Below are 25,131 nucleotides of genomic sequence, written 5' to 3'. Positions count from 1 at the left end.
CCTCATTGATGCTATCTCTCTCTCTCAAAATAAACAACTAAACTTTAATTTAAAAAACCCAAAACCAAATTCTCGATTTTAGCTGTAACATTATGGCTTCACTTTTAACTTACAACTGCAAAATATATCACATAGGAGATATGAACAGAAATGAAAAAAAAATACAAAAATACTTGCCTATTGTGTCGGATGGCGGGATTATTTTTGTCTGTTCTATATTTCCATTATTTTAAGATACTACCTCAAAATGAAAGATAAATAAGCTTGCCTTCTTACGAACAAACCCTTGTCTAACCATTGGCCTCTGGCAATTCCACCTTCTCAAGCCTTCTTTACACTCAGAGTCCAAGAGTTAAATACCATAGTGCACTTTTTTCTACTCACTCGGAGTTCAAATTGGCCTCTGGACCCCTTAAATTCTCTTGGATAATCTCTCTCCCTTAGGCTGTCTCTAAACGTTTGAATCTGGTTTTTCCCTTATTAGTTCTGTTTTCAAAGCCGTGATCTTATTTCTTCCCAATATTGGAATTAAAAAAAAATACATTAAACACTTTTTTGCAATAGTCTTTTTTTCTTTTCTGCCCTATTTTGGACAAATGTGTCTATTTCTCTGAGCTCTGACTGTAGGTCTGGATTTGATTCAGTGAAGTAAATCGACAAAATTGTGTATTGACCACTGAGGGCATGCCATTCACGGTCCTTGCTTAGGACTGCTGTGTACAGCCTGGCCGATGTGCCAGGCACAAGGGTCCCTGGCTCACAGGTGAATAGAGGCTATTTGTTCACGTGTGCCGAGAGGGAGAGACAATGGGTAACCTTTCCCTTAGCATTACCTAATGATATATATGAAATGAATTTGAGATATGTGAGGTTCCGCTTTGGGGCACTTAAACACGGACAGAGAAGACTTGGGAAGTAGAGAACGGAAAAATATTAAGAGTAATTGCTTTCTAATTTAACGAATAAACTATAAATTTCAAAGGTATTCAATGATGAGATTAAGGGCGACTAGAGTATCTAGGTATAGCTCCAACGAGTCAGTGGGATATAAAAGGAATCCTTACGTGTAAGACCAGTGGTCTTTTCTATTTCTAGTGACATAAAATGTTCACGCAGGGACATCTCATCCACAAAGTGGGATGTTAGAGGCGTGCCCTGCTGTTTGAGTGCTGCCCACCAGCCCTTTCATCTTCTTAAATGCTACTGAATCTCACCCCACACCCACCTCCTTGCCCGGGATTAGTAAATTATCCTTTTGCGTTAAGGCATGACCATCACAAGATGCTCTTAAAAAAAAAAAGAAGTTGTTCCCAAAAGGTTAAACCTACCAAACACGATCTGCCTGGATGATTCTGCTGAACAAACCTGTTTATGCCCGGGCACGGGAGAACCAAAGCCTGTGTTCGCCTGAGGTTGAGATGTTGGCTTTGCTGTGGGACGCAGAAAGAAAAGACAGTTGTCTCTGTTTTACACTTCTGTAAATCATTGACATCTTGATCAATGTTTAGACATTGACTCGGATTTTTTTTCGGAGCCAACACCGAAAAAATATGATAAAAGCTATGGATCATCTTCTCAGACAAATGCACAAAACTGAAACGTTACATATAGTTCGTGGGGCTCACAGAGTCCTGAAGCTTGATTGCAGGTGAAAAATCTCTGTTCACTGAACACAAAACAAGTGTCATTTCTGGTGTCTCTGTGGTGCTGGAGAATCTGATACTGTTCACCTTCACTTTCTTCTATTTATAGTTCAACGCTCAACTTCTGAGCGCACCCTTTCCCCGCCCCACCCCCATTTGTGGGTGGACAGACCATCAAAATAATGACCAAGAATCCTGACACTGGAAAAAGATGGCTGTGTGCCGATGCCTCTGGTTTGCTTCCATGTGCTGGTGTGTGACCAAGAGCAAGGTGTAACCAAAGGAAGCCAGGGCTGTGTGTGGTTGGTGGTGGGTGGACGGGGGGATGGTGGCGATGGAGGTGGTATCACAGAGGCCCTGTGATGTGGCCAATTCTGCCATACTTTGTAGCCGCTCGGTCAAAGGCAAGCTCGGTATAACTCCTTCGTATTGGAGCAATTCAAGCCATGAGCATAGCCATCAAAGAGTTCTCTCCCTTTCACTGATGCCGGGCCAGGACATATGGAGGTAGACAAGGTAGAAATCTGTACCAAGGATCTTCATGTGGCAAAAGATTGGAATATTTAAAATTTGTTTCCGGGGCCTTTTACTTCTCTGGCACAAGCTTCCAAAGCTACAACAGAAAGAAGGAAGGTCAGGGTGACAGGGCTGAGCTACTCTGGTTCCTTCTTTGAGAAGAAAGAATAAAGCATTCATTTACTCAAAGCAGTAGGTTACTCACTGTTACCTCTGCCAAGGGAGTTTGTATCACAGAAATGGGGTGACATTTAGCTTCTATAATTGATCTCTGTTTATGTTTCGTGAACTCAAGGGAGTATTACTCACCTGCCCCTTTCTCTGTCATACTATAAAGCTCCATCATTTCTGTAGCTGGGTTTATACATTCCTGGTATGTCAGCTCAGTGGGAGCAGACTATGTTTTATTCCTCGATATTCTTGATGATGCATAGATATCAATTCCTATCACAGCTGTTCAGATACCTAGTCTTGTAGTAAGTATTTGTGCTATTATCCACTGGTAGTTTTCTTCTTCTTTTTTTTAAGTTTATTTATTTTTTTATTGTAATTTCTAGAGCCAACGTGGGACTCAGACTCACAACTTTGAGATCAAGAGTCACGGGCTCTTCCACCTGAGCCAGCTCAGCCCCCTCAATGGTCATTTTCCATTCATTCTTATTTCGTTCCTAGTGTTTCGTGGAAAGTGTAGTGGTTAAGAGCACGGAGTCAGGCCGGACTGATGGATCCAAAATCCCACTACCAATGTTGCTTTGTGATCTTGAGCAAATGGCTAAAGCTCTCCGTGCTTGGTTTTTCATTTAGGAAGTGTAGATAAGAACAGTACCTATTTCACAAGGCTGGGGAGTTAATCCACATAAGATACTTAGAACAGAGAGCTTGGCCCACGGTAAGTGCTCAGAGTTAGTTATTATTCTCTGTTTGCATAGAGTGCTGTATTCTTAGCACCCAAAATGCGTGAATCAATCCCTGGTAAAATTGCCATTGATAACTTTCCACTTGGGAGTTATTAACATGTAAACTCTCGGGGTGCACTGGTAATGGGTTCTTCAGAACTTCTGTCTCCTGAGAAGGCACATTTGTGGGGGCGCACTGCCATCATCCTTTCCTCCCCAAGGACTAGGAAAAGCTCCCAAAAAACATTGTGTTCACTGGGTGTTTTCCATTTGCCTGTCAGGTAAAGGAGATTCGGCACGATAGCACGGGGGCAGTGGCCTCGGTGGTCTCAGCAACCATGTGTGTGGAGTGGGCCCCGCAGAGACCTGGGGTCCTAGCATAACTTCACATAGGGTGCTACCTGGAATCCAGGGACCTATTCTCTTTCTGTGCTCCGGCATGGACCCCGTTTAAGAAAGAGGGTCTATTCAGGTTCATTTGTTTCCAGCCACTACACCACTTTCGGGGAGACTTTTCACCAAGTCAACTCACAGACGGTTAGCCTCCAGGATGTCTGACACACAGGAGTCAGGACCTCGGGAGTAGATTCTGGGAGAGGAACGTGAAAGCCTAGATTCCACCTGCCGTTTGTCTGAGCTTTATGGACTATGGATTTTAAGGTCCTGCGTCACCTGCTGACCATCAAGATTCTAGCAAACCCCTTCACATAACACGGTTAATTTAAAAGTTTTACACTATATACAGAAAGGCGGAAAAACAGTAGAATCAGTCCAGCAATGGGCCCTTCCTCTTCCCCATGATGTTATCAGCTCTCAGATACAGACGTGGCTGGTAGCAACAGAAGCGTTGTCCAAGGGGACAAAACCAACGCAGAGGAAGAGGCTTGGATGCAAGAGTATGAGCCCAAGGTGGAAGAAGACAAGAATATTATTAGCTTTGGCAAGGAAGGCGACATTAATTCGAATGAGATATAAAGAGCAGAGGAGAGGAGAGGAAAAATTGGGGGGCAGAAGGGAGAAGAGTGGAAGGCACAGAAGCTAACAGGGCATCAGCCTCTTAGTGCAGCAGGTCATGAGATGATTGGCTAAGGAAAATGGCAGCTTTGGGTTGGAATCTCAAGGAAGACGGAAAAGATTTAGAAGAACCCGGCGGCCGTCCTCTTCTTTCCAACTCCACCACCTTCGGAACGAATCCTGTAAAAGAAAAACGTTATCAGCAAATATGTACCCAATGACCTTTCTGTGTCAGCCTCGGGGACATAGCCTTGAGCCTTTGAACAGACATGATCCGTGCTTTCTTGGAACTTTCAGGTCTAGTTGGAAACCATGGACACTAAATGTTAGAGCGTCGTGAGGAAGAAGAGCTCACGGGGGTTAGCCCCATCGGGGCATATGTCAGCAGACAGATGCTGTGCTAGGTGGAAATAGTTATAGAAAGAATTCAGACACCCAGTTAAGGCTCATTACTTTTCCCTCTAAACTAGTGAGTCTTTTCTCAGAGGATTTCTCTGCCTCTTCTCTCTTTCCAATCCCAGATAACCATTGTTATCATTGCTCTGCCCCAAATCTGTGCATAGTCCCCTGATGTCTGCCCCTTAGGGGTCAACCATTTTAAGGTTGGAGGCCTCCACCAGCTAGAATCCTTCCTGTATCTGACTCCTCCAGCTCTCCATTCCAGCTAAGGTCACTGACTGTCCTTCCTACATGTCCCATCCTTTATCACTTCTCCACTTCTGTCCTTGCTGCTCTTTTCACTGAGTGTCCTCCCCAGACCCTCCACTCCTCTTGTTTTATTTCTACTCCCGTGTTCAACTCTCACTTCCAACCAGGATGTATTCTCTGACCCCGGTACTAGAAGCAACCTCCCTCTCTTCTGCATGTCCACAGACCTTCCATCATCTTTCTTTTAGGATATTTTTTGCAGTCTTTATACTGTGGTCACCTTATACTCCTGTCTTCTTCCTATTATATTGTAAACCTAAGGGCAGGATTTGGCCTTTTCACCTGTACAGTACTGTATACTCCAATGCAAAATATACTCAGCTAAAAGAAATGCTCTATTAATATTTGTTGAGGTTAATTCTAGGAGAAAAAAAGGTCCTATTAGACTGGATGCATGAATGTTTCTTGTAAACCTCAACAAGCTGGTTTTTATGGATATGTTACTTTTTGCGTTCCTGGAACATAAATGCTCTAATATTTACATATATATATTTCACATCCATATATATATTTCATCCATCTATTAATTCATTTATGCATTATTTAGTAGAAATGTATTAGATACCTACCAAATGCAAGGCATGTGCACGATAGGGACGGTGCTGGCTCCTGGATATATGCAGTGTATGCGTCCATTTATCAATGTTTATGCCATTTTGTTTCTCTCCTTTCCAGACAAAGGGGACCAAAGAGGCACTCCCCACCACCACTGTTGGCTAAAAGCGATGTGTAATAGCAATGACCTTCATTTAAGTTGTGACCATGGGGTCAGAATAAGCCTTGCAAGGCACAGAACCAAATTAGATGCAATTTTAACACTGACAGTGAATATTCATCCTCTTGTTTGGAAATTTTGCCTTAAGAAGTATGAATTGCACACACACTGCCCCCCTTCTCTCCTCTATTTAATTTTCCTGGCATTCCTTCAATGAAGAGTTTCAAACCCACGTTTTTCAGATTGAAATAAATGATGAAAATTGAAAATCAATGTTTTCCTTCTACTAATGTTAACAAAAAGGTAAAATGCCTCCAGGTTTATAATTATAATCAATAGATAAAAGGGAAATGGCCACAAACAGACACAAAAGTAGACTGGTTTGGGATATGCTTGTTTTTAAATAATTGGGTTTTTATTTTCTTTTAAAGATGCTGTGTGCAAGATACATCTTAAAAATACATTAGAAAATGTTTTTACAAGATCTGAATGCACCTGAACTTGATGCCCAGCTAATGCGTTAGATGTCCCTCTCCTACCAGGACGCTTATTCATATATTGGGGTCGGGGGACAGGCAGGCCTGTCTCTTGCCTCCCAAGGCCCCGTCATTTCTCCGCAAAGTCTTTGAAGAGCAAACCTATCCGTGGCTCTTTGGGCCAGGAGTCTCCCGGATCTTTCCAGACTTCTTTGCACGGCTGCCTGATGCGGTGAATTCATTGCTTTCAAAGCCGGGCGCTTGGCAGGCTCTCTCTCCCTTCCCCTGCCCTCCCCACGTCCCTCTCCCGTCTCCCACGGCCCATCTGCCCCTCCCTTCCTCCAGCCCCCTCTCCGCTCTGCTCCCCTTTATTTCCACTCCCCACCCGCGGGGCTCTGCCCTCCCTCCCTCTCTCTCCCCCTCGGCTCGGCTGTATTTGGAGCTCCCGGAAGCCGCCGGCGACTCTCCCCGGGAGCAGCGTGACTGACACCGGCTCCGCTTCGGGGGGGAGGAGGGCGCGGGAGGAGGGTGCGAGCGGCCGGACTCGGATTTGCGCCGCCGGGGACCCGACCTCGGGGCTCCCAGCAGGTAAGCGGGAGCGGCGGGCGGGGAGGGGCCGGGGCAGGTGCGGGGGGCGCCCCCGCGGAAGTTGCGCGCCGAGCGGGTGGGGTGGGGCGGGGAGGGTGCCGGGACGCGGCGGCGGCGGCGGCGGCGGCGGCGGCGGCGCGCGACTGAGAAAGGCGGCGCGGGCGCCTGCGGGGCCGGGGGGCCGGGGCCCGGGGCGGGGACGCGGGCGGGGCGGGGGCAGGGCGCCCCATCTGGGGCCGAGCCGCGGCGCCCTGCCCCCATCCCGTCCGCGCCGCGGGCGCCCCGGGCGGACGCGGGAGGGCGGGGTGCGCGCGGGAGCCGGCCGGGGCCTAGCCTTCCTGCGCTGCCGCCCCGGGCCCGTCTTAACTTCGGGGGGTTCTGGCCCGCTAGGCTGCGGGCCCCTCGGCGGTGCGTGCGGAGACGGGGGGCGGGAGGGGGCTGTGATTGGGCTGGATCTGACCGCGGCACCTCCATTGGAAAGTGCTGGAAAGAAACAGACCTGGCTTCCCTGCAGAACCTGACTTGAGGCAATGAGTCACTTTTAAAAAATGCAGAGGCAACTGAGGCATTGAGGGAGAGCTCTATGGAACAGGGCATCTCACACAGCTGCGTCCCCGACTGCTTTTGGGTAGAGGACTAGTCGGTGCGAGTAGCTGCGTTAGCATCACTTTTCGGGCTGCTAATAATTGCGTCTGCAGATGGCCTTTCCTTTATTCTCATGAGAGTGGTGTCGGGCATCACAATAGGCTGCAAGTTTCAGCAGCATTTGAATAGAGGCATTCTTTAAAATGAGGAAATAGGGGTGACTGCATTTGGGATGTGGAACTAGGATTGGGTCCAAAGGGCCAAAGCGGGAGATTGAACATTTAGCAAAAAAAAAAAAAAAAAAAAAAAAAGAACCTTTGGTTCTATACTTTTGGGAGTGCAGAAGTCTATGGGCCTCGGGCACTATAGTTTACCAGAATTGTTTGCCGGTACTATTTCCTTACTGCTTATATAGATTTCTTTTAATTTCGGGAGCATGCCCTAGAATTCTTGGTAAAATAATCTAAGCTCACTTAATGTAAGACTACAAGAGTGGAGTGATCTTTGGGGAAATTGTTGTGGTAGTTACTAGAGTCTAATTAGACTGTAAGCCTCTTGAGGGCAAGGGTGGGAGTTTTGATAGTTCTTTCAGCCCCAAAACTGTATTTCACTTACAGCATATATAATGAGCAAGCAATAAAAGTTTGTTAAAGTAATTAACTCAATAGCTTGAGTGGCTGGATCATGATTTCTTGAAGAAAGCGCGTATTTTGCAAGGAAAGACTGTTCCATGCATTCCCATATCTAAAAGTCCTTAATAAAATTAGAATCAAGGTGTCATATTTATTAAAGAGAGAAAGAAATGGAGAAATCGGGAAGGTGACTATTGACGTGGCCACAGCTGGTAGGAAGTAGGGTATTGGTGCTCCTTGTGTCCATTGAGAAGTGACTTAATTTGTTGATCTGGTGTAAGGTTTGGCAAAATGTTTGAACCAAGGGCTAGATAGTAAATATGTAGGTTTTGCTGGCCATGTGGTCTCTTTAGCAGCTACTCAACTCTGCTGTTGCAGCTTAAAAGCAACTATAGACAATACATAAAGGGATGGTGAGGCTGTGTTTCACTTTATTTATGGATACCGAAATCTGAAGTTCATAATTTTCACCAGTCACGAAATAGTCTTGTTTTTTTCAGGTATCTAAAAATGTAAAAATAATTCTTAGCTTGGAAGAGGAGGGGGAGACACAGAATCAGGAGGGGGGTAGGGCAGGCTTGTCCTGTTGGCAGGAATTTGCTACATCCACCTGCCATGTGATAGTTTGGAGAAGAGCCTTTGCAAGGATTAGTGAGCCAGATTGTCCGAGTGCCTAAGTCATGCCCACGAGTTGTTAAATGCCTTCAAGAATAGCATTAACTTATTTGGGCATTATAGTGTTTTGTTTTGCCTTGAATATTTCCTAACAGACATCTTTATACATGAAGTGCTGTTTTTAATTTGTTAATTATGTAATATTTTACACATAAAAATAATATGCTAAGTATGTGTAAACTATAGCCATTATGTTCAAATGGCCACCTGTGACCCCATCACAGCACTAAAAACTACGGCTTAAGAACCAGATAATTGTAAAAAGATAACCTACAGAGTGGGAGAAGATGTCTTAAAATTATGTATCTGATAAGGGACTCGTGTCCAAAATATATAAAGAGCTCTCCCAACTCAATAATAAAAAAGATAAATAACTCAATATAAAAATTGTCAAAGGGTCTGAATAGACATTTCTCCAAAGAAGATGTGTAGATGGCCAATAAGTAATGGAAAGATACTCAACATCATTATTCATCAGAGAAGTGCAAATCAAAATCACACTGACATACCATTTCATATCCACTAGGACGGCTAGAATAAAAAGATCAGATGATTAAGTGTTGATAAGGATGTGGAGGAACTGAAACTCTTACTCATTGGTGATGGAGTATCATGGAAATAACCTAAATGTCCATCGACTGATGAATGGATAAATAAAATGTGGCATATCCACATAATGGGGTAGTATTTGGCCATAAAAAGAAATGAGGTACTGATCCATGCTAAAACATGTAGAAGCCTTGAAAACATTATTCTGAGCTAAAGAAGCGAGTCACAAAAGACCACATATTGTTTGACTCTGGTCCTATGAAAATGTCCAGAATAGGGGAATCTATAGAGACAGGAAATAGATTAGAGCTGGGGAAGGAGGGTAAGGAGGTGATTGTTAAAGGCTGTAGGGTTTTTCTTTGAGCCGATGAAAATGTTCTAAAATTGACTGTGTTGATGATTGCACATATCATTGAATCATACACTTCCATTGGGTGAATTGTCTCATATGTGTTAGACCTCAGTAAAGCCATTCAAGAGAATAAACAGAAACTAGGAAAAAAAAAAAAAAGTCGTTACCTGTACTGTTGCATCTTTGTGCTCTTCTGTGCCATTCCGTGTCCCTCCCGACCCTGAATTTTGTCTTAATTCCTGATTTTATTGTAAAACTGTTATGACATAGGTATGTAGTCCTAAACCGTGTGTTATTTAGGTTTGCTTGTTTTTTGATCTATAAAAAGGGTGCAGGGGTGCCTGGGTAGCTCAGTCGGTTAAGCATCTGACTCTCAGGTCATGAGCTCACGGTTGGTGGGATCGAGCCCCACGTGGGGCTGCTTGGGATTCTCTCTTTCTTTCTCTCTGTCTCTCTCTGTCTCTCTCTCTCTCTGTCTCTCCCTAGCTCTCTGCCCCTCCCCTGCTCATGCACGTGTCGTGCATGCTCTCTTCCAAAAATAAATAAACTTTTAAAAAAATTTGGAACTCTTTTGAAATGTATATATAACCTTCTCACTTAAAAAAAAAAACCCTCAACATTAAATTTTTAAGAATTATCTCTATTGTTGCAGCAGCTGCATAGTACTTCTTAGCAAACAAGCCACAGTGTGGTCATCCATTTTCTTACTGGCGGGCATTTGGGTTGGCCCCCACATTTTGCTGTTATGAAGTGTGCTCCTTTGAAGACTTTCTTGCGAGTGTCTTGGCACACGTATGCCAGAGTTCTCTTCCTCTGTGGTGTGACTGTATCGTATATTTTAATGACAAGAAGATAAAAGAAAAAGTTGGCTCTTCTGACTTGTGCATCCCTAGCTTCTTCATTGCCTCCAACCAAGTGAATAGAACTGAGGTCCTGTCTTCTCATTCCATTTAGATTCTGATGGCAATATCTGTTACCTCTTGTCCCAAGAAGTGTGCAAAAGCACGAACTAAAACTGGACAGCTGAATTTCCCCACCACTTACGAGCATCTTCGTTCTCTTTTATCACCTGGGTTTAGGACCGGACAGAGGACAACCTCATTAAGCCAAAGGGACGTGGCTTTCAGCAAGGTACCTGAGTGGTTTCTAAACTTGACTAGCATTTTCCTTGTATGTGTGTCCCGCTGGGCAGTCCAGGATTTCTGACATGACTTAGTTTGTTTTTTCTGGTAGCAACAAACCAGTCGGCAAGCTGGGGTGTTAGCCTCGGGCACTTTCTAGGCCTGCCCTGACTCAGGCTGTGAGCTTTTGAATTTCATCCTGGGTGTTTCTACTTGTACTTAGGAAGAGAGGAAGCACCGTAAGGTCAGAGTAGGCCATTATAAGGGATTTTCTAAGTTGTTGTTGTTGTTGTTGTTTTTAATTAATGGTAAAATACACATAACATAAAATTTACCATTTAATCATTTTTAAGTATACAGCTCAGCAGCATTAATTACATTCACAAAGTTGTGCGACCGGCACCATCATCTGTCTCCAGAACCTTTTAATCACCTCAGACTGAAACTCTGTCCCTGTCAGACGATAACCCCCCCCCCCCCATTGCTCCCTCCCCCGCCCCTGGCTTCCACTGTTCTACCTTCTGTGTCTATGAATTTGCCTATTCTCGATGCCTCATGTAAGTGAAATCATACAATATTTGTCTTTTGACATGAGCTTTTACATCCATAGGAATTTTACATTGTTTTGTTTTTCTTAAGTAGACCCATTTCCCACTTAGGGAAAACATACCTTCTTTGACTGAGAAGTTATGTAATGGGACTGTTTCCTTTTCAGGATACAGCCCTCTATAGGAAGGGACATAACAAGTGTTGTAAAACCAGAGGGAGAACTTTTGTTTATTATGGATTTATAAGAAGAAGAAGAAGAATTCACCTGACCTGTCTCATTAATTAGATATCTAATGGTCCTGGCTTCTCATTGACTACTTAGCCAAGTGGAGAAGGCAGAGAAGCACCAGGTTAAAAATTCACACCTGATGACAGGATGAATTAGGTAACCTTTGAAGCTCCTGTTAGTCCCCAACTTCTAGAATTTAAAGGCCATTCTAAAGTATAAAAGTCTGATCTAAAATTGATTCTAGTTTTGATAGGGAGAGACCAAAAAAAAAGAAGAGGAAGGTTGTGGGCACTGAAAATAGATGTGAGGTGGTCTTCATGGCAATATTGAAGAGGGAGGTGGTCCCTGGAGAAGCTGGGTGCTAGAGACACCAGAGATAAACCTTGTAGTACATAGGTGACATTGGTTGTCTTACGTCTATACTTAATACACGATACGTACACAGGATAATGAGAAAATAACCGTCATTACTTTGTATCAGTCCACATGGAAATCCAGAGAGACTCTGGGATCCGTTGATTATTTCTTCCTTCCTCCATGTTGAATGACTATTGTATGCCTGGAACAGTGAAGATCGCTGGGGCTGCGAAGAGGGGTATCAGTGAAGGAAGATACAATGAACAGGAGGTGACCTAGGCTGTGAACGTAGATTTCAAATGATCTTTTAGGTCATAGTCGTCATTAGTTCTGACTTTGTTCCCATTTAGTTTTATCCAGAGAAAAATCACTGGATTTTTTTTTTTAATTTTTTAAATGTTTATTTATTTTTGAAAGAGAGAGAGAGAGAGAGAGAGAGACAAAGTGTGAGCAGGGGAGGGACAGAGAGAGAGGGAAACACAGAATCTGAAGCAGGCTCCAGTCTCTGAGCTGTCAGCACAGAGCCCGATGTAGGGCTTGAACCCACAAACTGTGAGATTATGACCTGAGCCGAAGTTGGACATTAACTGACTCAGCCATTCAGGCTCCCCAAGAATCACTAGATTTTTACGAGATAAATTGATTACTATACTCGATGGCAAAAAACGGCAGTCAAAATGGACCACACTAAGAAAACTAGCCAGTTGAATCTTCCAGAACCAGGTGAACTAGGCTTCCAAGGGGCGAATGCCCATTTCAGTCTGATTATGGTCTGATATGTAAGCGAGGCTGTCCATTTTATGCATTCTCAGTTTAGAAGCCCAGAGTGTGTCGGTAAGGGGTTGGGAAGATAGGAGGGCGTTTTTTTTCCTGTACTGAACACTGTCTGGGACTGGTGCTCACCTCCGTCCAGTGGCAGGGCTCCCCTGTGTCTGCCCTAGTAAGTAGGTTGATAGAAGAGTCCCATCTAATTGGTTCCTTGCATTCGGTAGACCCCACACAGACAGCTTCTCCTGGCTATCATCTTCCAGCATGTTGGAAGCTGTGGCTGGAGACTTTCGGGGCACAATGCAGGTTCACCCGTATTTAGCCAGGATTCTTAAAAGTTCCAGTTTTGATTCCTCCTTCATTTCCATTTCTGCTTCTTCATTTCTCAGTGCTCTCGTGGTGCAATCTGCAGACAGCCCTCCAGCCCCCTTTTTCCGTCCTGCTTCCGAACAGCCTCTCCCTTCCCAGGATGCCTCTTCCCTCAGCGTCTCTTCTGAGTGGAAGGTGAACAATTATCTAATGAAAGTTCTTCAGTCCCTGGAAACTTTGAAAAAGAGGTTCGCTGATGCAGATGAGTCTAGGTAGGACGGAATTAGGGGTGGGACTCATTCTTGTGCTTCTTACTTTAGGCCAACAGTCTTCACACCGTGTACGTTAACCGTGTTCGAAGACTTCCCCCAGGTACATGCACACAGGTGTTTTGAGAAAGTCCGTTTCCAAATCTTCCTCTTCCAGGTGTCCTTTTCCCGAAGACTTGTCTTCTTGAGAGCAGGTGTTTCCTAGAGATGCAGATTCTCTCTCTCTCCTACCTTCTTTTCCATAAGCACCTTTCTCTCTTTTTACATAAGACCATCTCTAATCCATCTTCCTAGTTCATTTTATCAAAAAGGGCTGTTTCTCACCCATTTTTACTAAACTGTTGATCAAGGATGTAAAAATCTATGAGATAAGGAAGGGCGGGAAAGGAGGACATTTCAGAATATCAAGTTTAGGGGTAAGAAAATGAATGATTCCAGTGTCCGGACATCGCCAACATATGTTTTCTAAATCTCTGTTAACACACACACACACACACACACACACACACACATCAATCTGATCAATTTGTAAATTGATATTAAAGGACACATTTTGAAGGGGATGAAGTCAGGACTCTTGTACAAATGAAGAGACAAACATTTCTAAACATATGAAAAATGAGAGAGCCAGTAAGGTCTACAGTCAGTTCAAAAAAGACCAATGATAAGAAGGTTGAAGTGAATTTGCTAAATTGACGTGAAATCGGCTTCTTCCACAGAGGGAGAGGAAAGTCCATTGGACTTCCGCAGGGTACGATCTGTTTACATGCCTGCAGATGATAGTTACTTGCTTTCCGATCAGTTTTCTGCAAGTTAACTGCTGTGTCTGCAGAGTTGTAAAATGGCCCTAGTTAAAGACAGTGAGTGACTGACACAAGCCAGTTGGATGAGTAGTTAGGGCACTCACTAGTCAGTCTTCTCAGTTTTCCTTACACCGATGATTCACATAATTTTGATATTTCTTCACCATGTGATGTTTTGTACTCTGGAGTTCAAACACTGGAGTGACATTTCTGTCACAAAATGTCATCCGTTCCCATCTCCTCATTTATGTGAACATAGTTTCCCAACATTTACTTTGATAAGAACAAAAATTGAGAAACTGATGTTCAACCTTGACTCGTACTAGTAATAAATATACTCATCCACATACGCATTAAAAATAATTGAAAACTGAAAGTACTCAAGAGAGAGGGTTTTCCAGTAAGAATTACTTTTGTGTACATGTAGGACTAATTTGTTAACATTTGTAATATTTGTGTTGTTTTGATAAGTTGCATTCACAGTTGTGATGGTAACAATCGGAAAAGTATTTTTTTGCCATTGAGTTAATTTTTTTAAATTTTTTTATGTTTATTTATTTATTGAGAGAGAGTGAGAGAGAGAGAGAGAGCAATCTGGGGAGGGGCAGAGAGAGAGTGGGAGAGAGAGAATCCCAAGCAGGCTCCGTGCTGTCAGCGCAGAGCCTGACGTGGGGCTCAATCTCATGAACCGTGAGATCATGACCAAGAGTCAGAGGCTTAACCGACTGAGCCACCCAGGCGCCCTGCCATTGAGTTTAAATTTAAGTTTATAAATATATTTTTGATGCAGAAAAGGATAATAGAATAATGAATAAAAGACATTCAAGCATAAAATAAATAAAATGAGGATAGATTTCTAAAGGGCCAGAGGAATGGAGACACGAGTTGGAGGAGAGAGTGTAATTATGCAAAATTTGTGACCATCAAAAAGCAGCCTGCTCATGTATTCTTTGGAAATGAATGATGATGACTTTCATGGATGTATTTCAGTGAGTGAAAAATAGTTTTACTTTTATGGGTCAATATTTTAAAAAATTTTTTAATGTTTATTTGTGAGAGATTGACAGAGCATGAGTGGGGGAGGGGCAGAGAGCGAGGGAGACACAGAATCTGAATCAGGCTCCAAGCTCTGAGCTGTCAGCACAGAGTCTGACTCGGGGCCCAAACTCGCAAACTGGGAGATAGTGACCTGAGCTGACTGAGCCACCCAGGAGCCCCTTTATGGGTCAATATGAACAGAATGCTAAAGGTGATGTTCTTTACAACCATTCACATTTTGGTGAAATTTTTTACGTGTCAATCTAAAAATGGGCAGGAGGGTTTACAGAATGCATTCTGGATATTTACAAGTGAAAATTTGGAAATCCCTCTGTAGCTTGTCCTTCCTCTGGCTTTGGACCAAAAATCAGGGGTCAGTCATATGACAAACCCTTTCTGCAACTTTAGTGCTGGGAAAGGAACCAGTTTGTTGATTGACAGAGCTCTAGTGACTCCTGGTTTTGCTAGATTTAGGGAAGACATTTAAGGGCTAAAGACCTTGACGCCTCTCAAAAGGGAATGATAGCCCATCAGGTTTTATTTCTTTTTAAAGTTTTTTTTAACATCTATTTATTTTTGAGAGACAGAGACAGAGCCCGAACAGGGGAAGGGCAGAGAGGGAGGGAGACACAGAATCCGAAGCAGACTCCAGGCTCTGGGCTGTTAGCACAGAGCCCGAAGCAGGGCTCAAACCCACGAACCAGGAGATCATGACCTGAGCAGAAGTTGGCCACTTAACTGACTGAGCCACCCAGGCATTCCAGGTTTTATTTCTTTTTAAACAGTTGTATCTTCACTTTGTTCTTCTTTCTGGATCTCCCCTTGGGAGGCACTCACTGTGGGTCATCATGTGTGTGTGTACGTCTGTGTACAATAACCAGATAGATACCACTGTTTGGATCTGTAAACATAAGCTTTCATCAAGTTTGGGAAATTTTTGGCCATCATTTCTTCAGGTATATTTTCTACCTCAATCACTCTGTCCTCTCCTGGGATGCTGAGGACCCTAATATTACACCTCCTAATACTGTCTCACAGGCCTCTTAAGCTGTGTTCATTTTTGCATTCAATTCTTTTTCTCTCTGTCATTCAGATTGGATAATATATATACCAACAAGTGCACAGTCACCTCTTTTTGCAGTCTCCATCCTGCTATTTGGCTCACCCAGTCATTTTTTGCTATTGTATTTTTCAGCTCTAAAATACTCGTTTTTTTAATGGGTTCTTTAAAAAAAATTTTTTTTCAATGTTCATTTATTTTTGAGAGTGAGAGGCAGACTACGAGTAGGGGAGGGGCAGAGAGAGAGGGAGGCACAGAATCCCAGGTAGCTCCAGGCTCTGAGCTGTTAGCACAGAGTCCATCATGGGGCTCGAACCCACGAACCATGAGATCATGACCTGAGCCGAAGTCAGATGCTTAACTGACTGAGCCACCGGGCGCCCCTCTTTTTTATAAGTTCTGTGCCTCTTCTGAGAACTTTGAGAACTTCTGCCTTTCCATTCATTTTAAGAGTGTTTACCTTTGGGGCGCCTGGGTGGCTCGGTTGAGTGACTGACTTCGGCTCAGGTCATGATCTTGCAGTTTGTGGGTTCGAGCCCCATGTTGGGCTCTGTGCGGACAGCTCAGAACCTGGAGCCTGCTTCAGATTCTGTGTCTCCCTCTTTCTCTACCCCTCCCCTGCTCACGCTCAGTGTCTGTCTGTCCCTCAGTAATAAATAAATGTTAAAAAAAAATTTTTTTTTCTAAAAAGAGTGTTTACCTCTATCTCCTGGAGCATAGTTGACATCGTTCCTAGAAATCTGGTCATTCCAACATCGGTGTCATTTTGGGGTTGGCCTTTGTGGATTGTCTTTTCTCTCAAGAATTGATCACAGTTCCCCAGTCCCTTGCATGTCACACATGTTTGGATTGAATTCTAGACATTTTGAGGATTGTGTTGTGAGACTCTGGGTCCTTTTGAAATGCTCATTTTTACTGCTGTTGTTTTCCCAGGCAGCCAGCCCAGTTCTCCCTTATAATGGTCCCAACATCAGTGCAGTTTTTAAAACTTTTGCTGTGCTGCTTTGGACCCCCAGGAAGCACTATTTAGGGCTTAGTCTGGGACTTGAGCACTGGCTTCTATTGCGGCACAGATCTCAAAGCCTGTGGATCTGTCCCCCACATGCACACTATGGGGCAAGACTAGGGCTTGTACTCATTCATGCACAGAATGAGGGGATCCCCCTTTCCAGCTCTGGCTTCTCTGGGATTCTCCTCTGGCAGTGACATCAGAGAAGCTTTTTTTTTTTTTTCATTTTTTTTCTAACATTTATTCATTTTTGAGAGACAGAGACAGAGCATGAGTGGGGGAGGGACAGATAGAGAAGACGACACAGAATCTGAAGAAGGTCCAGGCTCTGAGCTGTCAGCACAGAGCCTGACATGGGGCTCGAACCCACGAACTGCGAGATCATGACCTGAGCCAAAGTCGGACACTTAACCCACTGAGCCACCCAGGCACCCCGTGTCTGAGAAGTTTTTAGTGGCTTATGCTGCTGCTTGCTTCTCTAGGATGCAGTTCTGTGACTAGCCACACACACACACACACACACACACACACACACACACACATGCACACGCACACAGACCGCTGGACTTTGCATCACATTTTTCCATCTGCAGGACCTCCTTTCCGGGTCTTCTGGTCAAACAGAGGAGGATTCTCTCAGAGATTTTGTTGCCTGAACCCCCTGCATAGCTTCAGTCTTGGATCAACCCTGGAGAGAAGAGAGAAGAACAAACAAACAAACCAGAAACACATTCCCAAATAAATCCCCTTTTCAAGTTTTGATTGCTTCCTTGAATTGGCCTGCTATTGTTTACCTTTCAGTCAGGGAGTTGCTTTTTATGTCTTGAACACAGTTTAGAGATAGGCTGTCATGGGCCAATTCCCTCTTCTTTTTTTTAATTATTTTTAACTTTTATTTATTTTTGAGACAGAGAGAGACAGAGCACAAGGGGGAGGGGCAGAGAGAGAGGCAGACACAGAATCCGAAGCAGGCTCCAGGCTCTGAGCCATCAGCACAGAGCCCGACGTGGGGCTTGAACCCATGAATCATGAGATCATGACCTGAGCCAAAGTTCTACGCTCAACCCACTGAAGCTCCCAGGCGCCCTGGGCCAATTCCCTCTTGAACAGCACTGGTAGCTCCCTCCTTCTTTTGACACCTGTACCCTCCCCCATTCTCTTCCTTGTGTGTTGTCCACTTTCTCTGTGTCCCCTTTACTTTGGGCTTTCAGTTCCAAAGAACAACAACAACAAAAAAGAAGAGCCTGTAGTCTTTTGGTGGTCCAGAGCTCTATTTGAAAACTCCAGTTTTGTTACACGTAATAAATAGAAGTCAAGTATGAAAGTAGACCCAGGGGGCTGGAGATAATGTGAAGAAGGAGAAGGGGGCTGGGGCCACACGCATCACCTGGCTCTTCTAAATCAAAGGATCGCCCTCACATTTGTTAACAAACGTCATACTCAAAACCGGCTTAGTTCTTGATCTGAACTGATCCTTGGTTTTTCTCTTAAAGAGAGTTGCTGAAGCTGCTATTCAACCGCATATAAAGCCTACACTGCTTGCCAGTAAATTCTGAGATCAGAAGGAATTTCAGCAAACCTTGTTGTCTTCATTATTCCAGGAAGACATGGCATTCTTTTTTTTTAATTAATTAATTTTTAGAGAGACAGAGACAGTGTGAGTGTGTGAGGGGCAGAGACAGGGAGAGAGAGAGAGAACCCCAAGCAGGCTCCGTGCTGCCAGCGCAGAGCCCGATGTGGGGCTCGAAGCCATGAAACCCGAGCTGAAACTGAGAGTCAGACGCTTAACGGACCGAGCCACCCAGGCGCCCCAAGACACGGCATTCTTCACACTGAAATGTCGGGGTTTAGCGATGCGAAATAGTTTCAGTCAAGTTTTTATGGGCTGTGTATGGCAGAGCCTTCGAAGTGTGGTGTGTGAGATGTCCAGGTCATCACATTTAGGGGATCAGAGACCTGGTGACATGTGCCGTAATGAGCGCTCACTGTGTGCAGATCACAGTGATGAGTGCTGGGGAGCATTCAGAGATAAATTATAATAGTGACAGTTGGCCATCACTCTCTAGTTCACGAAGCTCCCCTCGTCATGTCCTCTGAGCTTCCCAAGAATCCCGAGGCAGTTATTATTAGGTAGGTAATACTTGGGATTCCACCTTCGAAAGTGCCCTGGGCTTCCCTTCCCTGCAGCCACCAGCGGTCATCTCGGTGGCCCTTCGAACTCAGTGTCTCACACTGAACTCCTCCCCTTGGACACCTCCATTCCCTCTGTCTGTCCGCACCTGCACCGCCTGACCCTGAGACAAGGCATCTGAGACACTCTGCCTTCTCTCTTTCCCTCCCAGCCCCACTCAAGCCCCGTGGTCCCCACTCAGACCTCCTTCATTCTCCTACGTTCTCAGACCTTCTCCAACCCGCTGCTGCCTTGTAGTAAATTCCCACGTCTCCCCTCAGCTTTGTCCGCCACTCCTGCCAGCTACTCATCAATCCCTTATTTTCCCATGAGCTCTTAGATAGCTTCTGGCACGTGGTGAATGAATGCCTGAGGAATATTTTCTAGCTGCAGTGTCTCCATGTCTTGGCACATGCTGGGCATAGGCTCAGGGATACATCTACTCTACTTACCTTTCTGCTTTCGATGATGCCTCTTCGTCCTTTGAGAGTCCGTTTCGCTCCTAACTGAACTCGAAGGGCCTCCTTACTTCCCAGGGCTCCCTTGAGTACTCGCCCTTCTTGACCCCCACACCCATGCACACATGCTCCCACAGCATTCCCGGGCACTTCTATGATCAGATTTCCCAAAGCGTGGGTCCTTTTACTCTGAGGTGCGCTTCTGAGAAATGCAGATTGCCAGGAACACCCAGAACCACTAAATTAGTATTGCTGAGATGGGGGTGGGGTGGGGGGAGGGCAGGAATCTGCATTTTGGAGGCCCCACTTCTGCCCAGCGATTTCTGCTGCCGTGTGAAACACCACCGCTCTGCTCTGTCCCCTGCAGCTTGTTCTGGGAGCGGGAGCGAGGCTGTGGCCGCTCAGGGAAGTCTCTGGTTAAGGTTAATTACCACCTGTGTCTTTGCTGGGAGGTGAGAGCAGCAAAGTTAACTCTGACTTAACTGGTTTTTGACTGTACGGTTATAAAGGGGAGCTTGAGGCTTGGCATTAAGCAGCACAGGTTTGAACCACGCAGGGCCACGGAGTGCAGAGTTTTTCAATAAATACAGCAAATACACTGCTGCAACCATAGTTTCTCTTCATGATTTCTTAACGTTTTCTTTTCCCCAGCTTACTTTATTATAAGAATACAGTATATAAATACAGCATACAAAATATACATCAATTGACTGTGTTATCGGTAAGGCTTCTGGTCAACGGTTGGCCATTAGTAGTTAAGTTTCGGGGGAGTTAAAAGTTATATGTGGATTTTTAATTGCATGGGGGATGTTGGTGTCCCTAAACCCTGTGGGCTCGAGGATCAGTTGTACTTGTTTGTTTTTGAAAACAACATTTATTGAGGTACAGTTTTGCATACCATAAAATTCACCCATTTTAAGTGCACAATTCAATGACTATTATCATATTTCCAGTATTGGGCCCCTACCACCATGATCCTGTCTTAAATCATTTCCCTCACTTCAAATAGAAACTTTATTCCTATTTGTAGTCCCTTCGCATTCCTAGCCTCAGCCCTAGGCAACCACTGATCGACCTTCTGTCTCTAGAAATTTGCTTTTTCTGGATATTCCTAGAAATTGAATTGTATAATACCTGATCTGTGCCTGGCTCTTTCACTTAACATCGTGTTTTGGGCGGGGTGGGGGGGGGGCGCCTGGGTGGCTCCGTCAGTTAAGCGTCTGACTCATAATTTCAGCTCAGGTCATGATCTCATGGTTCCTGAGATCGAGCCCCGTGCTGTCTCTTCCTCTCTCTCTCTTTTCCCCTCCCCCACTCAGGCACCCTCCTGCCCTCTCTCTTTCCCTCTCCCTCTCTTTCAAAATAAATAAACTTTAAAAAATAAATACAATTTTTTTGAGGTTCATCCATGTTGCAGAACGTATCAGTGCTTCTTCCCTTTTCTATTGCCGGATAATATTCCGTTGTATGGATATGCCTCATTTGTTTATCTGGTCATCAGCTGCTCCCCGTCATGTTTTGGTTATTATGAGTGATGATGCCATGAACATTTGCGTACAAGTGTTCCTGTGTGTAGACATGTGTTTTAATTGGTCTTGAGTAGATAATGCAAATGGTATGGCTGGGTCATATGGCAGATATATACTTGGCTTTTTAAGAAAGTTCCAGGTGGTTTCCATAGCAGCTGCAGCATTTCACATTCCCACCGGAAGTGTAGGAAGGTTCTGATTTCTCCATGTCCTCGCTGGCACTTGTAATCATCTGTCTTCTTGGCCCTGGCCATCCTAGTGGCTGCAAAGTGGGATCTCATTGTGGTTTTGACTTGCATTTCCCTGATGGCTATTGATGTTGAGTCTATGTGCTATATTGCTGGCTAGTTGCCTATTTTCTTTGGAAAAATGTTCAAATATTTTGGTCATTTTTAAAAATGTTTAATATTTATTTTGAGAGAGAGAGCGCACGAGAGCACATGCACGGGAGTGGGGGGAGGGGCAGAGAGAAGGAAAAAGAGAATCCCAAGCAGGCTCCACGCTGTCAGTGCAGAGCCCAATCCAGGGCTTGATCTCACAAATTGTGAGATCATGACCTGAGCTGAAATCAGGAGTCAGATGCTCAACCTCCTGAGCCACTCAGGCGCTCTATTTTGGCCATTTTTAAGTTGGAATCTTTGTCTTATTATTGAGTTGTAAGAGTTCTTTGTAAATTCTGCAATGTAAGGAGAGCAATACATTTTTTTATGGAGCGACAAAAGGTCCATGGAAGCCCTTCCCAGGCTGTGATAGATTAGCCAGTGGAGTCTCCATGACTTCTCGCCAGGATGTGGCCCTTGGGGAACTCCTGGAAACACCTTCTTGACCTACACCCCTTCCACGGCCTAAGCAAGAGCAAAAGGGCAGTGCAGGGAAATAGGAAAGCATAGGAGCTTAGAAATGGGTCATGAAGTGAGTTAGGGGGGAGCTTCTTTTCAGTGAAGGGTCTCATTTAGCTAAGAGAGTTCACACTTCCTGATAGGGGAAGTATTTCATTCCTGGTCCACTCAGCATTCAGACTCTATGATTTTATGACTCTGTCCTTACCCGTCACTACCACAGGGCACAGAGCCAGCCTTCAAGATATACTTAGACTTCCCCCATGGCCTTAGTTCCCACTGGGCTCTTCCTTGCAGCCCGGTGTCCTGGAGGGCTGGCCTGCCCCCAACGGCCAAACTGTCCATTCCTGAGGGGAATCATGGCCCCTGAGGACAGTCTGTGTCTCATCCAGCCGTGTAGCCCCAGCAGCAGCACAGAACACATCTCAAAACACATTTGCATACAATTTTCTTCAGTCAGCGAATGAAGAAACAGGAATGAACTCCTGTATTAGAAGTGAATAAATTGAGACCCAGATGGATTAAATCATCTGCCCAGAGGGATGTAAGCTGCCAGTTAAGGGACTGGATCTCAAATGAAGGTTCCCCGATACCAAGATGCTTTTTCTACCATATCAAGTTATGAGCCCTCACCTCTTATCTTCAGAGATTCCAACTTAGACCAGAAATATTTGTATCACGGGACGGATCAGGGATGCTCCTGAGAAGTGATACCACCGGAGTGGGGAGGGCAGATGGAATGGGGAGGTCCTTTCTACGTGTGGTTGATTATTTTACCCTTCTGTGTCCAACTTCGGATTTGGTGGAGATGACAGGAAGTAAATGGCGAACGGTAAAGCGAGGTTACCTCTGATTTGTAGGACACGAGGCGGCCTCGTGGGAGCGCTGAGCTGCAGAGAATGGGTGCGCCAGTGCCGGGAAGGACCCTTGAGGCAGTGGCAGCAGTAGAAGGGTGGGAGGGGAGAGGGAGCGGTGTGGGGGAGGGGGGCACGTTTGAGTTGTCAATGCCATTGGGTCTTAGGAACCCTGTGAGTTATAGAGGGCTGGGGTGGGGGGGGGGGTCCTTTCGAAAGTCCAGCTGAAGAGAGTTTGCCTTTGTTCTCTGCACTGGGACCTTTGGAGGAATCCGTCGGCTAATCAGGATCTCCTCTGGTAGGTTTTCTCCAGTTTTGTGAAAAATTTAAAAGTGTTCTTTCATTCGCGTAACTCTCTGATCTCTCCTATTCTGATATTACTGTCTCAAAATCCAGAGACTTTTGAAACTTCTCTGCAATGAAAAGAAAATGGTGGCTTTTTCTTTTTTTTTCTCTCTCTTTTTTTTTTTTTTTTTTTTTTTGATGTTTGGTGAAACTGGCCCCAGCAGTGCTCTTCGGGAGGGAAAGCGAAAGATAGAAAGGCACCTTGACAATGGGAATGTGTCTCTGAGAGAACAACTCCCTGGCTTGACAGAGCAGGGTCTCCTTCCGGCCCCCTCCCACGACAGCTGGGCCCAGAAATGTATTTTAATCCCACTTGATTTTCTACCCACGAGCACTGTGCTGGGCAGGTAGAGGGGACTAACTGAATGAATGAACCCAGCGTATCCAGGGAGGCAGCCAATGGAGGGAGGAATGAAGACTGTGGTTTGTTTCTGCTGCACATACTATTTACCCCATCAGTAATACTGAACCACACGATTCCTTCCCCCCAGGGATTGGTAGCTTCTAGAGAAAGGAAAGGAAGTAATTATTACAGTCACAATAAAGAGAAATTAACATCTAGGACGGCCTGGTTCGGTGGTAGTTCAACAAATCTTTCTTTAATTCGGGCGGATTTATAGAGAAAGGAGTCCATTGTGACTCCTGTTTGCTCACACGTAAGCCAGCTGCCCAGTCTGACCATGAGAAAAAGTTAGAGAATCTCCCATTTCCTGTCACCTCAAATCTGTTTTCTGTGTAAGCTTAGACTCATGATCTTTGGAATCCCTGGAGTCTGGGTCTCCTTTATAGAGTTAGAGGAGAAACGCTCACCACAATTATTTCTGCACCTTTGGCCTCATGAGAGCAGAACTTCAGCCAGCAGTCTGGACCCTGGAACACCCAGCCGTTGTGAACATGAAGATGTTACCGCAGTAGTGTTCTCCCTGGCTTGTTTTATGAACTTGCTGTGAGCGATTTACAAAATCCTTTGGACAGTGTGGAGTTTTAAAAATCTTGAAACCCCGAAGGAAAAAAGGAGCTGTGGAAAACCCAGGGTTCACATTCCAGAGAGCGGGTGTGCTCTTGTAAGTCACGGGAAGAAGCCACCGTGGTTTTAAGTGGGTTAAGCTAACCTAATGTCTTCTTCGAAGCGGAAATCTTGGGGCTCCTGGGGGGCTCAGTCGGTTAAGCGTCTGACTCTTGGTTTCAGCTCAGGTCATGATCTCACGGTTCATGAGTTCGAGCCCCACGTCGGGGTCCGAGCTGACAGTGCGGAGCCTGCTTGGGATTCTCTCTCTCCTTCTCTCTTCCCACCCCTCCCCCCACTCACTCTATCTCTCTCTCTCAAAAATAAATAAATAAACTTAAAAATATATGTACACTAAAAACTAAAATAAACAAGTGGGAACTTCTCCTGTGAAAATCTGGCTCATCACCTGAACTGGGATTATGCCAGCGAGTGGGCAGGCAAGGGAAAGGCAGTGAGTGGTAGCCAATTAATTAGTCAATCAAAAAGTATTTATAGAATTCTCCGTGTACACGGCAGCAGGCAGGACTCAGAGGGAGATGCAAAGAAGAGTAAAAGGTAGTACCATAGCACGTGGAGAGCTCAGACTTGTGGGAGGCAAGGTGTGCATGTGCTAGTGGAAAGATAGGGCGAGGCAGGATTTTAATTGAGCAGAGGTGGCTTCTAGATGCCGAGACTGTAACACAGACAAGCAGGCGGTTATTCTGGGCTTATCACCATTGACGCTGTACCAGAGGGTGGCGATTTTCAAAGCAGCTATAATTGGTTAGACTAAGTAGTTCTGTCTTACCAGACCCCTTACCACTGAGCACAAGACGATTTGGATGAGACAATCTGAGGGATGAAGGAGCGTTGTTTTCCAAACGTGATTCCACGGAGATTGGGCTTGTGTCCTTAGCAGAGAGCTCTTTTAAAGCAAACAAATCATTCTGGAAATGTGTAGGGGCCTCCAGTTAGAGGATAAAGAAATCCTGGGGATGTAATCTACAGCACGGTGACTGTAGTTAACAATATCGTGTTGTATATTTGAAAGTTGCCAAGAGAGCAGATGTTAAAAGTTCCTAACACA

General features: G+C 44.9%; 1 protein-coding gene across 3 annotated transcripts in view; it reads left to right on the top strand.

Moving 5' to 3' along the window:
* Nucleotides 1-6,211: 6,211 nt before the first annotated feature.
* CAP2 (cyclase associated actin cytoskeleton regulatory protein 2) overlaps nt 6,212-25,131 on the top strand; it is a 157,628-nt gene continuing 138,708 nt past the window's right edge. Inside the window, exon 1 of one of the 3 annotated variants that reach the window (XM_060614741.3) lies at nt 6,212-6,556. The gene's annotated coding sequence lies outside the window, so the exon portion shown is untranslated. Of the gene's footprint in view, nt 6,557-10,458; nt 10,481-25,131 lie in introns of those variants that run through there. The other 2 variants (XM_060614737.3, XM_060614738.3) reach the window with 2 other exon arrangements.

The sequence above is a fragment of the Panthera onca genome, chromosome B2 (assembly GCF_046562875.1).
Source record: "Panthera onca isolate mPanOnc1 chromosome B2, mPanOnc1 haplotype 2, whole genome shotgun sequence".
In the NCBI taxonomy this organism is placed as follows: Eukaryota; Metazoa; Chordata; class Mammalia; order Carnivora; family Felidae; genus Panthera; species Panthera onca.
This window is presented reverse-complemented; position numbering and strand designations above follow the sequence as displayed.